Below are 18,363 nucleotides of genomic sequence, written 5' to 3' on the forward strand. Positions count from 1 at the left end.
TTTGATGTCTATGAGCACAAGGCATCGATTTCAAAGCAGCGGTTCTGCTCATTGTTAGGGTTTGACGTGGATTCTTCCAGGGTCAATCCGGAATCCATCCCCATGGGTCATTTGTTCAACATGTTCTACAACATGGGATACACGGAGGTGCTTACTACGGTGACGAAATTCAAGAAGTCGTGCCTACGTCCACAGTGGAATGGGATGTTCACTGTTTTGTTCAAGGGTTTATCTAAACGAAGTGTCAGGTCTGATGGAGCTAGCCGTTTATTTCTCTCCATAATGTATGGTATCTACAATGGCATCAACATGGACTACGGGTTCGTTCTGTGGCAACAACTCATTCAGAGTCTCTCATCCACTTCCAGACATTCAGAGATTTCGTATGCTCGGTTCTGGACCATTATCACGAAATGGGTGATGGACAAGTACCACGTCCCCATTGTCGCTGGTGCTCCAATGTCTTCGATTGGTACCTTTCATACCACGAAGATCATTGTGTCAGACGTTTCAAAGTTACCGTTCAACGGGTCTCTTCCGGAAACCATGTATGGGGATGTTCCCGCTGATAGCCGGATTATCAGGACGTACAAGGAGTTCAAGCGTTCTGGTCTAAGGGATCTTACTCCGGAGATGCTGAAATCCATTCATGACGTCGACAAGCCTGCTCCAAGAGGCAAGAAGGCTGATAAGAGAAAACAGGTGGTCAAGGGGGCCAAAGGCCTGTCTCCAAAGAAGAGGAAACCCACCAGGGCTGCTCAGTCTCCCCAGCAGAAGAGGAGAAAAACTCAGCCGAGGCGAAAGCTGGTTATCGCTTCCTCCTCAAGCGAATCTGAGGGTGAGAGTTCTGATTTTGATGACTCTCCACGTGGCAACACTCCACCCAGATCTCCAACCCCTGAAGTTCATGTATCTACTTCTCCAATTTCCTCTCCACCTAAAACCATTCCTATTTTTATTCCCCCCATAACTTCCACTACTCAAATACCACCCACCTCCATCCCAATACCTCCACCAGTATTCACCGAAGCAACCACAACCACCACTGCAGATGTTAGAACCAACGTATCTGATACGGGGGTTCATACTGACGCACCAAAATCCACCCCAACACCCGAAACCACCCCAGCACCCGAGCCCACACCTACACCCGAAACAACACAACCCGAACCTACCCATACTACCAAACCACCAGCTTCACCACCACCATCTTCTCCTGGTAACGCATTAGAGGGAGAAGAACCACTCCTTGGCGGAGAGAATATGACTTTTGACTCGGTCTACTATAGCCCGTTTCAAGTACAAAGCGATGACGATGATGACGCTCCTGTCACCAAAAGGCATCTCCAGGAGCTCCATGACAAAATTGACTCACTCATCGCCTCCTCTTCCACTTCTCAGTCATCCCTATCTGAAGCTGCAGTTCAGAAAACTGTTGATGCTTTCTCCAAAGCTCAACAAGCTTCACTTGCTTCTGCAACCACCGCCATAGATGCCTCTACCAAAGCCTGTCAGGCTGCGACCAAAAAAGTCGATAAACTATTTACTGATGCCTCTTCCCTATTGAAGTCTTTACAGGAGAGTGCCAACGCCGCCAAGACTATGTTGGAACCTATTATCCACCAGCTGGCAACATCAGTCGCAACTGAGTTGAATTCCTTCGCTTCTCTTCGTCAAACAATTTCTGACGACAACTCAGCTTTCCGAACAACCATCGAAGCGCGTCTCTCCAAGCTTCAAGAAGATTTGGCTGCCGAGAACACTCTCATGGATGTTCTAGCCAGGAAGACTACCGCTCTGAAGGTCAAGAGCATTCAACTCTCCAACTCTCAACAGGAGATTGAATCTCTTCGATCTGAAAGGGAGGTCATCAAATCGTGTGTTTCGGATGCCCACTCTGCCATCTCCAACATCCTAGAAGCACATGATCCAATTCTTAACTACACTGTGAGGCGTGACCTTGCAGAGAAGCTCGCTCCCGCCCTCGCCCTACTCAGTAATATCGAAGGGCTCCTTGATTTCGTGTCCATTCCGAAACAAGGGGGAGAGAAGGAAACAATGTCTCAACCACCTCCTACTTCCACAGCAACTCACACTAACGAACCTCCTCCAGTAGGCCAAGCCTCTGGTTCTGGTGTGAAAGACAAAGGCAAAAAGATTGTTAAGGAGGAAGAAGAAGAAGATAATGAGACAATCGCCGACTTGTTGAAGCATAAAAGTCGACACAATGAGGCTGACATCAGTGCTCGTGTGGCAAGAGAGGCTGAAGAAGCCGAACGTAAACAGAAGGAAGCCCACGACCTTCTTGAGAGCAGGAAAACTCTGTTTCCTTCCTGGACTCTTGAGAGGATGATTAAAGAAGCCATCGACACACCGAGTATCTTGTGGCTGGAACCTGTGATCTCTTTAGATCGGTCTAACACTGTCGACTCACAGTTCGACATGCCACTGACCCGAAAGGCTTTTATCTTTCATGCCTTTTCCAACGTTGCAGAGATCCCTCATCCTCATCCACAGGTTGATCGGGACTTAATCAATTTCTATCTGAAGGCTGCTTAACCCCAATATCAGACTTGGAGCGCTCAGAAAATTGTCAACGTTCGGGTCTTGAAGTCGTACAGTGAAGGTAACTTCATCAACGTTCGGTTCAAGGTACTTCGGGGATCTACCAAAACAGAACATGCTATTTCCCTTGCAGATCTTCCCAACCTTAATCCCCATGATTGGATTATCTTGCACAACATCCTCCTCACCAACGAAGCTGAATACGGTTCGATCATCGACCATTTCAAGAGGATGCTCGTGTGCTACATCATGGAAGTTGCATTGATGGATCAGGAGATTGCGAGCGTATTTAAGAAGAAACCTACAATATCTCCTGTTGGCTCTGCCAGTGATCTCAACATGATGCAGATGGGGAAGATTGACCCGAAGAGGAATTCGGTCATGTTTACCAGGAACGAAGGACAGAAATGTCTTTTCGCCTTGGCTGACAAACATCTATACACCACTGCCTGTTTGGAGCATGTTTTGGGGATCATCCACAGATGCAAGCAGAACACAACGGATGATATCAAGTACTTTGATGATATGATTCAATGGTACATTCGGTTCAGACAGACTATCCTTTCTCTTATCACACGTCTGTTTGATACTATAAGGAAGGCTCCCGCTGCTGGCCCAAGCAAGAAGAAGAAGTAGTCTCGCTCCAATTTGACGCAAAGGGGGAGATTGTTGGGTTGTGTTTTTTGTTAAGTATTGCGTCCATTGGGCTCGTTAGCTAGTCCATTTTGTATCTCCGGTATGGGCCTGTCCATCCGTGAGTTTAGTAGGGTTTAGTATATATAGGAACTTGCATGCATCCTAGATAGTAACGATAGAATAGAACGATCAGAGAATTATTCAGCAAGTTTATTATTATCGTTCTTGTAACCCTAAAATCCTCTACAGCGGAAGTTCTTAGTCGAGCTCTACTGAGGATTGTTTGATCTAATCATTCGACACATCTTGATCTATACTTGTGTTATTTACTGTTTTTACTTCATCGCATTACCTGTTAAGAAGATCTAATCAATCATCAAGTTAATTAATAACTTATCACTTTTATTTGTCAAATGCATGCCTATATATCATGTATACATATATAGTCATAAAAGTTCCATCAATCAGTTCAGTACCTTTGGGTAGCAAAGGTATACTTCCGATTATACTCGTACATTACTAATAACTAGAATAGGTATACATAGGAGATACTACTTGCCATTCCTAGTACAAAGAATCACACAATAGTCAGTTCATTCATGAGTCTATACGAATACATGTTGGTTGTAGAGATACTATTACCTAGATACTTTACTTAGATACGATTACATATGTGCTGTACGTAGAGATACTATTACATGGATACTTGTATATAGATACGATTATATAGATCCTATATGGTTAGATTTTATTACATATTATATGAGAAGATACTATTATATACGCTATGGGACTTCCCACTCCGCACCCAGGCCTGTTAACAATAGTAGGGAAAATGTGCATCGGCAGATGGCTATGGTAGTACTGTTCGGCGAGTTTCCACGCCATGAATATCCTGATATAGAAGGACACACTCTCTGTTATTATATTATCTTCTTCATTTCCTTTACTTTATGTCACGTTCATATAATCAATGAGGTAGATTAGATTTGAATAATAATAGTTATATAAGGTAAAACTTTCTCTTACGTAGAGGTTCATACTTTCAAAACACATGAGTCTTGGTAGAAGACTACTTTTTATACTAGTAGAAAATATGGGATTTTCTTGGGTTTTCACACTTATACAAAACTATTTTCTTAAACTTTTACGAGTCTTTCATACACACTTTTCACAAAGTAATGTTACTAAAATACTTGTGAATTCACTAGCTTTATTGCTAATAGTCGTTTTCAAAATAACTTGTATTTTCAGGTCACAAATAGACAGGTACCGATGCAAGGTTTAGAGAAGATGGAGAAATCAAGACTCGTCTTTTATTTCGAGTATTCATTATGTTGTTTATGCTATGAAAGAACACACTTGTAATTAAAATTATACCATTAATGCAATGGATGATTTTGTTGCTTGTTTACTACTTTGCATTGTTGTGATACTTGACATGACGTCCTCCACCTCAGAACGTATTCCGCCGTTCTTGGTTTTGGGGTGTGACAGATTGGTATCAGAGCATTGTTTATAGTGAATTAAGTATATCAACCAATAAAAGATATACTGACTATAAATACAATGGGATTAAAAAACACACTGACCAACAGTTTATACTTTAAATAATAAAATATTTGACTAAGTATACGTGCCTGCATTCATACTAAAATCCGTGTCACAATGACAAGAACAAAAGTATTACGATTGTTGAATATCACAAGTAAGCTCGGGGATGTATGGTCAGTCTTGGGAGTGGCATAGCCTGATCAACTATGCTAATCCAAGGAGTGATTAGCATATGCCCAAGAATGGTTGTGATATGGCAACAAGTCTAACAACTTACCAACACTACCACAATGAGAACATCGTAACAGAACCTAAGTCTGAAATACCATAGGGGTATTTGGTGTTACTATAATTGCTTACTTGAGAACTAAAAAGGATCTTCATTACTAGGTCAATAGTTGCTAAGTGGATACGTTAAAGGTTATATGTAACTAGGATGATAGAGACTCAGAATCTATGAAATTTTGCTTTACCCCGATTCCTCGTGAATTTGGAGTTAAGGTCACTTATTCGAAAGCCTATCCTGTTTGATGACATATAATCGGTATGCACTTTACAATTAGTGATGTAACTAATAAAGATTTTCTTATAATTATCTAGTTAGTTCGTCTAATAACTACTTCTTGACCCCAATTATCGCATAGATAACATGGCTGGACTCCATCCCCACGGCAACCCATACCTTCCGAACGAAGACATTGCTGGATGGTTTGGAGAAGAACCAGAGAATGATCATCCGATACCTTTGAATGATCACCATGATGAAGACCTTTCGGATGATGCTAACTCCGAACCCGAAGTTGAGAACCCACCCCAGGTAGCTTCCATTCCAAATCCTAACTCTCGTCCGACTTTTCATGGCCCGACGCCTCCTTGGGTAGAATGCTTGGAATCATGGAGTGAAGAGCAAGATCAACCTATGACGTTTAATGGAGACCGAAGCTTCTACAACCTAAATGAAGGGAGATCAGCAAACAGAGTTCTACCAATCCTAATCCGTAGAGTTTCCCGAAACAAAATTCAGGGCAGGACAGCTCTACGTAGTGTCGCAGAAGTTGATACCAATGGAGGGATGCATATCCTTCACACCAATCGCCTTGAGCATGCTCGTGAGAGATCTGAGAGAGATCATGAGACCCTGCTGCAAGCACTAGCTGAAACTTGAGCCGAAGTCATAGAGCTCCGAGTACGCCAGAGAGTGTACGAGAGATACCTGTTCGATATGGAATGACAACTGGATGAATTGAGAGTTCACCAGAGGGATGACCGTCACCAATAGGAAATGCTTTATTTCCCTTCCTTGTTAAAGGAATCGTTTTTACTGTCTATATCCTACGTGGCATTTTCTATGTAATTATCTTGTACTGTAAGTACTTTTAGTTAGACCTTATGCGGCCAAAACTTTTCTACTCCGGTTAAGATGTACGACCTTCTACAAGGTCAATTTTCCCAAACTTGTTACATCTTAAACATCAATGATATTGGTAGTCGCCTAACTTCTGTGTCACTCGTTGTTCAAATTACCTTTCATCATGATTTCATTGGAGTCTATCTGAAACTCTCTTTAGTCAAGTCTTTGGACTATAGTAATCTGACTAAGGAATCATTTCCAAGTCTCTTTCAGTGGTTGGATCATATTATTCACCAATCTATAACACCTCAGCGCGAACAACAATCGTCTTGAGACTAGTCTACGAACTTACTTCCATTCCGTACTAGAACTGCATCATAGGGATGTAGGTCAAACCTTCGAGATCATACTCTTACTCTTCAATTGAACGATCTAAGTACATCTAGGGTCAATGGTAGCCGTTACTAGAAAGTCTAGTTCATCAAATAGGATTCATAAGAAGATTATTATTATGACTTTCCTCGCTTATACATTCCCGAGTTATATATAACTAAGACCTGGTAGACAATAGAATGTGAGATTTCTAATTTAGTTTCTTTTCCTCGTTGGGATGTGGGACTAGAGTAGAATCACACATTTTATTATCCGCCCATTCTTGATTATATCATAACGTGTATAAGCTAAGTTTTCATGTATAATGACTCGTCTCTTAGCCAGAATCAAAATGATACAGGTTCAACCATACTCACTCACGAATTCATTCTCTTTTCGCGTAACAGAATCATGTCGTCACCCGGAAATAGTCAGCCGAGCAACGAAACCCCTATCCTCCATATCGACGCCGCTACGTTACAAGCCGCGGTAGCAGCTGCTGTGACAACTTTCCTTACACACATCAACTCTGACAATGCAAACAAGACTGGCAAGGGAGTCGAAAGTTCCGATTGTAGTACCAATTTGGGAAGCCAACAAATGACAACAGTCATGGACTTGCGAAGCCGTAAGACAGAAAAGAGGAGACGATATCGCCAAGCCAGAAGTGAGCGCAAGTGATCCCAAAGACTTGCCATGCAACAACAGAAAGTGGCAACTCCTGCCCCTTCAGCACCCGCACGACCCATTTCTCCAATCCATGGCATAGGGACCAACCCTGCACACAAAGGTGGTGGTAAAACCGGACCCTATAAGAGGAAAGTTTCAAAGTGGATGAATGAGGAGGGCACCCGTGTGCACATAACTCTGGCTCGACACCTCACTCCCACCACCAATGCTAGTACTATCCAGTCATGTCACCAATGCGGTGACATAGGGCACTTCAAGAAGGATTGCCCTATAACAAAGAACTCCGGCGCAGACGGCAGAATACTAAGGATCACTGCCGCAGGAGAGGCTACTCTGGACCCACATTAATGTAATTAAGGCAGTTCATTGTAACAGATTTATAAACTGTTTAAAACAAGTGCAACTAGAGTCTTATCTTTTGTGAGATCCTATCAGTAAAGGGACCCTCGTGTTGCGTATACTTGTCTTTTGTAGTATACCTTGTTCGCAACAATAGTCTTGTAGTAAATCTAAAGTACTGTAACTCTGTTAAATGTTGCACTGTTGTGTTTTGTCTGTAATGCATTATGTTCAAATCTAATGTCTTTAGTTTCCATATGATTCCGACATTATCATACAACTTGAGTCAACTTGATCCTCGCAATACCAATTTTGTGCGCACATCTCTTTCTCTGAAATCGTCTTTCTAGCGAAGCCATCATTTCAGAACTCCGAAGTACTCATGCCAGGAGTACCTCATCTTTAGAGACCTCGACAAGATTCCCATTAGAAATCATTACCCTCTGCCTCGCATAGATGAGTCGGTTGACCAACCGCAAGGAACTATTTACCTTTCAGAAATAGACCTGAGATCTGAATATCACCAGTTACGAGTGTCAGCGAAGGATGTCCCGAGGACAATCTTCCAAACTCGATACAGACAATACGAGTCCGTATTGATATCCCTCGGATACAATGAATACGCCCATAGTATTCATGAACTTAATAAATAGGGTACACCATTCTTACTTGGATCAGTTCGTCATTGTCTTTGTAAATGACTTACTTATCTGCTCTCGTAGTAAGAAAGGAATCATAAAGAGCATCTACAACAAACCATAGAAACAATACGATTAGAGAAGCTTTACACGAAGTTCTCTAAATACGAGTTTTAGAATTGAAGAGTCAAATTCCTAAGACACAATATTAGTAATGTAGGAATTCTTGAGGACCCTTTTCAATTAATCAAAACCGTTGAGAATTTTTCAGCACCAAAGACGCCGACGGGGATTCGCCAAATTCTAGGTCTCGCTAACCTACTGTCGTAATTTATTTAGGACTCCTCGTAAATTACAGAAACTCTTATGACTTTGTACCAGAAGCGAGTTGCCCTTGACTAGGAAGAGAAGCAAGAGGGAGAAACCTTTGGAACTCCAGGTGAGAGACCCAATTTCTTTTGGAATCCTCACTCTGGGAAGGCTTGATACGCTTCGGAAAGCGTGGAAAGCTAAAACCCAATATAGTTAGGACCTCCGAGATTCTTGCCAAAATCGGCCCTATAACTAACAAATTCAACCTACTCGCGAACTTAGCAACGTACATTCTACCCTCCACATCTCGAACATGCAAAAGTATCCTTCCGATGAGAATCTTGTAATCCCACTCGATGAGATCGATTTCCACAAGGGCCTCACCTTTGTAGAAGAACCGTAGTGACCATGGACCAAGAGGTCAGGAGAACGAATCAAAGTCGTTTCCCATTAGTGAAAGATTCGCTGGAGTGACATGCGAAGACCTGAATACACTTGGGAGCACGAAGATCGGATGAAACAAAAGTACCTGCATCTCTTTCCCTAATCCTCAGATATGTACCTCACATGTAAATTTCAGGACGAAATTCCCTCTAACGGGGGGATGATGTGACAACCTGAAATTTCAAGCCAATGTAACGAATTCAGTCGAACCTCGTAACCTATTCTAAGTTAATAAGAATATTATCTAAAATGAAGCATTCAAAAAGCTCCGTTTTAGTACCTTATGAGATAGATATCGTGATAAAGTTTCGAAAAATATAAAGAACCCTAAAATCTGAGTTATAACGAAGGAGTTATGACCATTCTAAGATTCCCGACAAAACCGAAAATGCTGATAAACGTAAAGCATGAAGTTTCAATACAATAACAATTAGCCTTTGGTGTCTAAATGAAAGTCGTAGATATCGTTAAACCGTGAGCATGCATAAAAAGAACGCCCAAATCTGACTTCGTATGAGGAAGTTATGATTTTTCCAAGATCCTGATATAGCAGTAGATAGCTAAAAACTCGAAATAGAGATCGAGAGACTCCTAGCCGAAACAACCTAAATGAGAATTGAAGATCTCAACAATAGTAGTGCAACAGCGAAAAGTCTGACGAAAACAGACATCATATGATGAAGTTACGTATTTTTAACGGAATTATCGTGTCCCGGACTATTAAACAAAATATAATTAAAAATAAAGGCAAAATTAGCCGACGAAGTCTAAATGAAAGTTGTAGAGTATTTTCTCACCTTCGCGTGGACATAAAGAACGTCAAAATCGGAGCTCGTATGCGTAAGTTACGGATTTTACAAGTTTGTGGCACACACACCGAAACGATTTACGCCCAGCGTACCCTCGTACGCCCAGCGTACTCGGATGATAGGCTCCGGTTCGTCCACGTCGCTCCGATTCTTCGACCGAGGATGCGGTCACGCATGACGCACGAGTACGCCCCGCGTACCCTCGTACGCCCAGCGTACCGAGGACCTCCAGCCACGATAAATAGAATGCGAGGGTGCCGGCCATTTTTGCTCATTTCTCCTCTTTCTCGTGTCGAAGCTCTGCGTCTAAACCCCCAAAGCCATCCCGAAGTCCCGGTTTTCATATCGAAGTTTGGAAGGAAGTTTTACGCTCCCGAGATTCCCAAGGATCCCGAGAAAAATCCGCTTTCTCTGGTCAAAGTTCTGCTCGATTTTCGTCTCACCTTCTTCAATCTATCATGTGAGTTCATACCCCCTTAATTAACCTTTTAAATGTTTTTAAATGCTTTTATGGGGGGGATACAAGTTGAATCATGCTAGTTATCATATCAATCACATGTGATTAATAACCCGCATGCAGAAGGATTTACTACACTTTTATCTGTTTTACCAAATATAATACTTTAAATGGTTTCCTAAAACGTTTTTACTAGTTTAAATCTCTTTATCAAACTGTCTTACACTCTGTATACTTCCTTTCAAATCTGTAACAGCTGTGTTTCAACAAAGGTTTTCTTCACTTAAACTGTCTTATCAAAACGTTTTCAAATTGTTTTATAAACGGACATCAAGTCCTCTTTTCTTAGTTATCAAACTATTCAAAGGTTTTACAAAACTTTTTTTATACTTTTATTTGTCAAATGCATGCCTATATATCATGTATACATATATAGTCATAAAAGTTCCATCAATCAGTTCAGTATCTTTGGGTTGCAAAGGTATACTTCCGATTATACTCGTACATTACTAATAACTAGAATAGGTATACATAGGAGATACTACTTGCCATTCCTAGTACAAAGAATCACACAATAGTCAGTTCATTCATGAGTCTATACGAATACATGTTGGTTGTAGAGATACTATTACCTAGATACTTTACTTAGATACGATTACATATGTGTTGTACGTAGAGATACTATTACATGGATACTTGTATATAGATACGATTATATAGATCCTATATGGTTAGATTTTATTACATATTATATGAGAAGATACTATTATATACACTACGGGACTTACCACTCCGCACCCAGGCCTGTTAACAACAGTAGGGAAAATGTGCATCGGCAGATGGCTATGGTAGTACTGTTCGACGATTTTCCACGCCGTGAATATCCTAATACAGAAGGACACACTCTCTGTTATTATATTATCTTCTTCATTTCCTTTACTTTATGTCACGTTCATATAATCAATGAGGTAGATTAGATTTGAATAATAATAGTTATATAAGGTAAAACTTTCTCTTATGTAGAGGTTCATACTTTCAAAACACATGAGTCTTGGTAGAAGATTACTTTTTATACTAGTAGAAAATATGGGATTTTCTAGGGTTTTCACACTTATACAAAACTATTTTCTTAGACTTTTACGAGTCTTTCATACACACTTTTCACAAAGTAATGTTACTAAAATACTTGTGAATTCACCAGCTTTATTGCTGATAGTCATTTTCAAAATAACTTGTATTCTCAGGTCACAAATAGACAGGTACCGATGCAAGGTTTAGAGAAGATGGAGAAATCAAGACTCTTCTTTTATTTCAAGTATTCATTATGTTATTTATGTTGTGAAAGAACACACTTGTAATTAAAATTATACTATTAATGCAATGGATGATGTTGTTACTTGTTTACTACTTTGCATTGTTGTGATACTTGACATGACGTCCACTACCTCAGAACGTATTTTTCTGTTCTTGGTTTTGGGGTGTGACACTAGCACACGACTAGAAGTTTATAATCTATCGTGTTGACATGTCTGTGCCCATTCTAGTAAAGTTGGCTATACATTTGAGTTCTACATGTTCTCAATTGTTTGCATAACTACTTGGAAGCAATGACAGGCCCTTGTGCTGCCAGGTGGCAAGAAGTTTAGATTGCACAAGTTTGATCCATATGAGTTAGGATTTGTCACTAACCTAGTCTTATGAGTTATGATTATGGTTTTGACAAAGTCACATGGATTAGAACACATACACCATAAAATCTAAGGGTCATAAGGTTTCTTTCTGATTCATGAAAATGATGGTGAGGAAACACTTCAACCAAGTAGATTTTAAGTAGATAGCAATCTTTTCATCTTCAAAGTCATTAGTAGAGCACACTAACATGGACTTATGAGAAATAGCAAAGGTCTAAACAATTGAGACTATGATTACGGCATCCCTTTTCATAGTTCTGAAATTGTTTAGACACACCTGTGAGCTATCTAAGAAAAGGTGTGTGATTTTGATAAAGTTATATCAAAGAAATCTAGTATCAAAAATCTAAACTTTGGTAAGAAAGTCAATTAAGTATTGTTTTTCTAGAAGTCCACTGATTTCTGAGTACATGTCAAAGCTAGTGGGAGCATAAGTGTTATGCTAATAATCATCATGTTAGTGGGAGCATGATAATTATGATAAGTATTGCAAGTCAGCAATGTTAATTATAGAAAACAAAAGTTTCAATTCGTGAGGTTGCAGGGGTTGAAAAAGTTGTTTTGCTATAATTAAGGGAGAGGAAATTATACTTCATGTCAATTCTAAAAGGCTTAGAGTGAGATTTTAATCATCTTTAGTCAAGAATATATATATATATATATATATATATATATATATATATATGTGTGAATTTCATGTTGGATTGGTTCAACATAAGGAAATTTTATATATTGCATTCTCAAAATTTGATTATGATTACGGCATCCCTCTTCATAGTCAAATCTTGAGAACATGGCAAATAAAAAATATTCTAGCAAAAGACTGGTCTAGAATCATGTCTTTATGTGAGACATCATGAATCATGTCCCATTTGCCTTGGGTACAGGATCGATTGCATGTGCTATAATATTTATCCTTTCTAAATTTTCCAAATGTCTGGGGCATTAAGAGGGGAAAAGGTCTAGAATTGGATTTGACTAAAGTGATTAAGCAATTGTCGAGAACAATCTAAGGTTTTACCAAAGATTGGTTGCTCAGGGACAGTTGGAAGTATACTATTATTTTGGAAGGACCATATTGAAATATTCTGAAAAGAGGCAACTCTTGTTCAGGAGTGATAGTTAAAATGAGAATATGGAAATGTTCCCATAGGTGGAAGTTATTCATTAAATCTATGAAAGATTAGAAAACTTAATGCAAGAAGGATGTTTCCATGGAGTTGATCTCCATTGGAATGCTCTGTAATGTTGTTGTCAAGTCTTTATGACTTTGTGCATAACCATTACAAGAGGATCAATGCATATAAGTTGAGAATCTAACAGATTTCGATAAATGATAAGAATTTGGAATTCTTACATTTTCGATAAGGATTTGGGAGTGTGAAAAGAGAATCGTTGAAATTATGTTCAATTGATTTATGTCACAAAGTAAAGATCATAGACAAACTTGGTATGCATACTTGGAATATGGCATATCTAGTGTTTGGACAAACATAGAGTGCATACTTGGTGTATGGAAAAACTATTGTTTAGAAAAAACATAGTGTACATGCTCGGAGCATGGGACAACTAGGGTTTTTAATTCAAGAAAAAGTTGATTGCTGAAACAGTATGCAATGAATAATGTGTAATCATACAGTGATAAATAAAAGGTGTTCATAAGTTTTGAGACCATATGGGATTCAATTATTCTTGTGTTTCATTTTGCATGTTTTGACTTCCAGAATAACTAGGTCGTCCTTCCTGAATGACTAAGTTATTCAAACTATCCACAATCGGTCATATGTTGGAAGTAGATATGAATCAAGACTGTCATGATTTGAGCTTGTAGAGGTCTAAGATATTGGACAAGGTGGTGCTACAACACTCATGAGTGCTCATAAGTTCTGAGTATTGGATTCAACCCGTGCTCATTGGAATCACTTCTTGGATTTTATCATGAGTGATCATGAGATGATAATATCTTATATTCTTCAAACCTAGAGATATGAGTTGTTACTATGAGTTGGTTGTACATTGATTGCACGAAAACGCATTGGTAACTCGATGTTATAAAACATTCCTTTGTGTATGATTTAACAAGTAGTAGAACAAGCCATATGAGTCGAAGTGTATCCATTCCTTATACCTTCGGGATAAAAGCGATATATGTGGGAACCTCGATGATTTAATGATGATACATGTGAGTGCTTGGCCAAGCCAGGATTGATTTGATTTGTTCAATCAGTCAGTCATCATGAATCGGAAATTGGGAAACAACAAATGGATAGAGAGAATGATCTATAATCCATGTCTCAGTCCATATGATATCTAGAATGGAGGAATATATATGATCTCTTATCGAATGGACAAGTCATTGACAAAGGTCAGAGATCATCGGCAAGGTCAGAGTTCGACAAAAGCTTTTGAGAGCTACGATTTCCAGTCGGTTCTTAAAGTCATACGCCATAATAGTTTTAGACTTATCCAAGTGGGATACTATAACTATAATTGGTAAGACTTGACTCGACCCGACATGGTCCATTTGGGTTGCATGGCATCGGGACAATTGGATTGACAAGATGAGGAAAAAGGATACTAGTGATTTATATTAATATATTATAAGTTCTAATATATTAATATATAATTATACTATTTAATTAGTGTTGATCAAGAATTAATTTGGAATTAATTAAGTGATCAAAAGGAACTAATTAAATATGGACTCTTACATATATATGCGTGATGGGCCAAGATCATTTAAGTTGGACTAAGCTTTCATGGATAGTCCATGGAGTGATGTGACAACCCGAAATTTATCCCGTCATTTTAACCACATCTTCCGTTAATAAAACCCGCTTTTTTAATTGTCCGTTAACCTTTTGTAAGAGGTTAATAAATTTGGGACTTTTATAATGACTTTGTAAGGGTTGAGACAAATTATAAACACCCTCAATAATTCCTTGAAAAGTTTTAGTTACAACCAAGTCAAAATACGATCATTTAATCGGGAGCGACCAAAAGCCCCGTTTAACATCAATATCGGGTAGATTCCCACTGAGCCACAAGCTCCACCCCTATATAAGGGGGAGTGGACTCCATTTACACCCTTTTCACTCTCTCTCTCTCTCTACACTCTCTCTCTCTCTCTACAACTTGCTTTCGATCCAAAAACGCCCATTTCGAGCCCCAAACTAGTAAGTAATCTACCCTAACTTGTTGTTTAGCTCATTTAACATGAAAATTCGTGTTTAAGACAACAATTAGGGGCCAATTCATGTGTTTACGGCCCAAGAACACTCTTGGACTGTGAACACCCATAAGTGGGGTTTTGAAGCCCCAAAACCCTTCCAAATCACTCCTAGGGTTTGGATATGACTTGTAGACTTGCATGTACGAGCTTAGAACACCAAAACCTTATTATATGGAGAGTAAACTTGAGTTTACGGCCCAAGAACACTATTGGACCATAAACCCCTATTCAAGGGTCGTGAACATCTTATAAGGTGTTAGAATTGCCCTTAAACACCTCCTATGACTTGGTAAAATGTCTAGAAGCAACCATCATTGAAGTAAGGGCATTAAACATCAAAGAAACTTTGGACATAGGAGTTTACGGCCATAAACCCCCTTAGGATTGGTCCATGGGCCGTAAACTCCCAAAAAGTGCCCAAATGATGCCCTAACTTCTCCATTTGACTTGGAAAAATGCATAGAACTTTATTCTCTAGGACCTTAATACACAAAAGGAAGGGGATAGTAGGAGTTTACGGCCGTAAACTCTATGTTTACTGTTGTAAACTCCCAAGAATGGTCTATTTGAGGCCTTAAACCCTTCATAAGCCCTAGATGTGAGCCTAGCCTAATTCCACTAGTGAAATAAGACCTTAAATCATCCAAGAGCACACCACCCATGAGTTTACAGCCATAAACTCATGGGTATATGATCTTAGGGCTGTAAACTATATAAATAGTTTACTCTTGAAGAGTAAACTCCCTATCTAGGCCATACACTCCCTTAGATGTTACCCGGGGCACTCCTAGCACTTGACCAAAGTGTTTTCCACTCATTAGGATGCGTTTATGTGTTTAATTAGTATTATAATTACTAATTGTATGTAAACATATGTCATCATATGTTAATAGGTCACTAAGTGTGTTCAAGTCTTTAATTGACACCGAGCACCCAACCGGCACCTCCATCCGATCCACTTACAGCAGGTGAGTTCATACCCCTGAATTAACCTTTTAAATGTTTTTACATGCTTTTATGGGGGGGGGGAATACAAGTTAAAACATGCTAGTTATCATAGCAATCATATGTGATTAATAACCCGCATGCACAAGGATTTATCACATTTTCAACTCCTTTACCAAGTATAATACTATAGATGGTTTTCCAAAACGTCTTTACTTGTTTAAGTCTTTTCTCAAATTGTCTCTCGCGCTGTATGTTTTACATCTAAACCAATTACAGCAGTGTTTTAAACAAAGATTTTATTTACTCATTTTGTGTTATCAAATTACACTCAAAACATGTTTATGAACGGTTTTCAAAACTTGTTTTACATAAATATATCAAGTCGTAAATTCTTATTTTTAAAGGTTTCCAAAGGTTTTACCAAAGTTTTCTTCTTTACTTCTATGCTTCCACTCCGTTAAATGCATGCTTGTATTTGTATAGTTATATAAATAATGTTTAAAGGACTTAGGAAGGCTAGTTCGCCCCATTTCCTTTTCGTTGTTTGGATGTGGTCTGGTAGGTATCGGTTATCCGTCCGAAGGTCGTTTAAACATTAGTTATATATCATGTATACATATACGGACATAAAGGTTTCCATCGGCAGTTCATTTCCCTTGGGTAGCAAGGGCATCCGTCCATTCGTCACTCATAGATCAGAGACACTAGTAACTATTATAGGAATAGTTAGGAGGTTCTATTCACTCTTTCTAGTACAAGAATTCCAGAGGAGTCAGTTCATTCGCGAGTCTATATCATTTCTCCAGCGCCTCTAATAGAATTCAGAATACGAGATGCATCTTCAAGACACGGATCTCCCCGTCGTCAAGTTGGTTACCAGAGTCTCCTGGAGGGAGAGCGGGCATTATGTGTATAGATCTATACGGGACTGACACTCCCGCACCCTGAATGCTAGCTACATTCCACGGCCTACCAAGCCAAGGGGTGACAAATGTCACATTTATTCCGACGCTTGCAGGGCATCAAGTACTCTAGTGTCAGTCAGTATGGCTACGAGTATCTCCATGTTTACCTTCTAATTCATGGCCTTAAGGTAACAAGAGTTAACACTGTATTCTTAAAACAACACTCTTAGGATTACTCTTTGTTTTAGACCTTGCTAGCCGTATCGTACATTTGATACAGTCTGGGGTCTGTGTTTCCTTTTGTTAGACTGAGTCAGGCGTATCATTCATTCGATACTCTCCTGGAGTCTATGATTTCTTTTGCCTTAGTCAGCAGTACTTTCTGATGAGGCATATGTTATTTTCCCTTAGGATTTTTACTAGTAATATTCTCCTACTCTCTTCAAAGTCAAATACCTTATTTTGGTAATGATAGTATTTCAGGGAAAAGTTCTCTTTAAAACATAACACTATCGAGTCTTGGTAGAAGACTGCTTTTAATTAGAAAAATATAGGATTTTCTGGAAAGGACGCTAATATACCGTAGATTCTAAACTACTACTTTTTATAAAGTTATTTTGAATAAAATGCTTACTTACACAAATGACACTAAATACTTATGAACTCACCAGCATTTATAAAAATGTTGATACTCGCTTTCAAAATAACTTGTATTCTCAGGTCAACGATAGACAGGTATTTCCGGGAGCTTTTGTGAAGCCAGCCTAGAACCAAGCTGCATCTATACTAGTTTCTATATTACTTTGATGTCTCTATAAAATGTAACTTATGTAAAACTATTACTATTAATGCACTGGTTGTTGTACTTTGATTACTATACTACATATGTTGTGATACTTGACATGACGTCATCCACCCCAGAATGTTTCCGCCGTTCTGGTTTTGGGGTGTGACAGATTGGTATCAGAGCATTGTTTATAGTGAGCTCAGTATATCAATTCATAAAAGATATACTGCCTATAAATATATAGGGATAAAACACTCTGACCAAAAATTATACTTTAAAATATAACCATATTTTACCAAAGTATAAGAACATCCAGAATCTAAACACTCGAACACAAGTATCACAAGAAGAACAAGAATAAAAGTCTTCGGATGTTGAGCATCACCGTCAAACCTGGGCAGTTATGTAATCGTAAGCTGGAATAAATGTAACCTGATCAACTACATTTATTCGAGATGCGATGAACGTGTGCTTGGGAATGATAGTGGTGTTGCAACAGGTCTGAAACTTACCAACTAGGAATTCTAGAGCCAAACATAAAGTTTAAAATACTATGGGAGTATTTTTGGAATACTAAAAGACTCACATTAATCCCAGAATCATATTCAGAAGTTAAGAATCAAACAAGAAATT

Source organism: Lactuca serriola, chromosome 3, assembly GCF_051521515.1.
Source record: "Lactuca serriola cultivar US96UC23 chromosome 3, Lser_US96UC23_V15, whole genome shotgun sequence".
Classification (NCBI taxonomy): domain Eukaryota; kingdom Viridiplantae; phylum Streptophyta; class Magnoliopsida; order Asterales; family Asteraceae; genus Lactuca; species Lactuca serriola.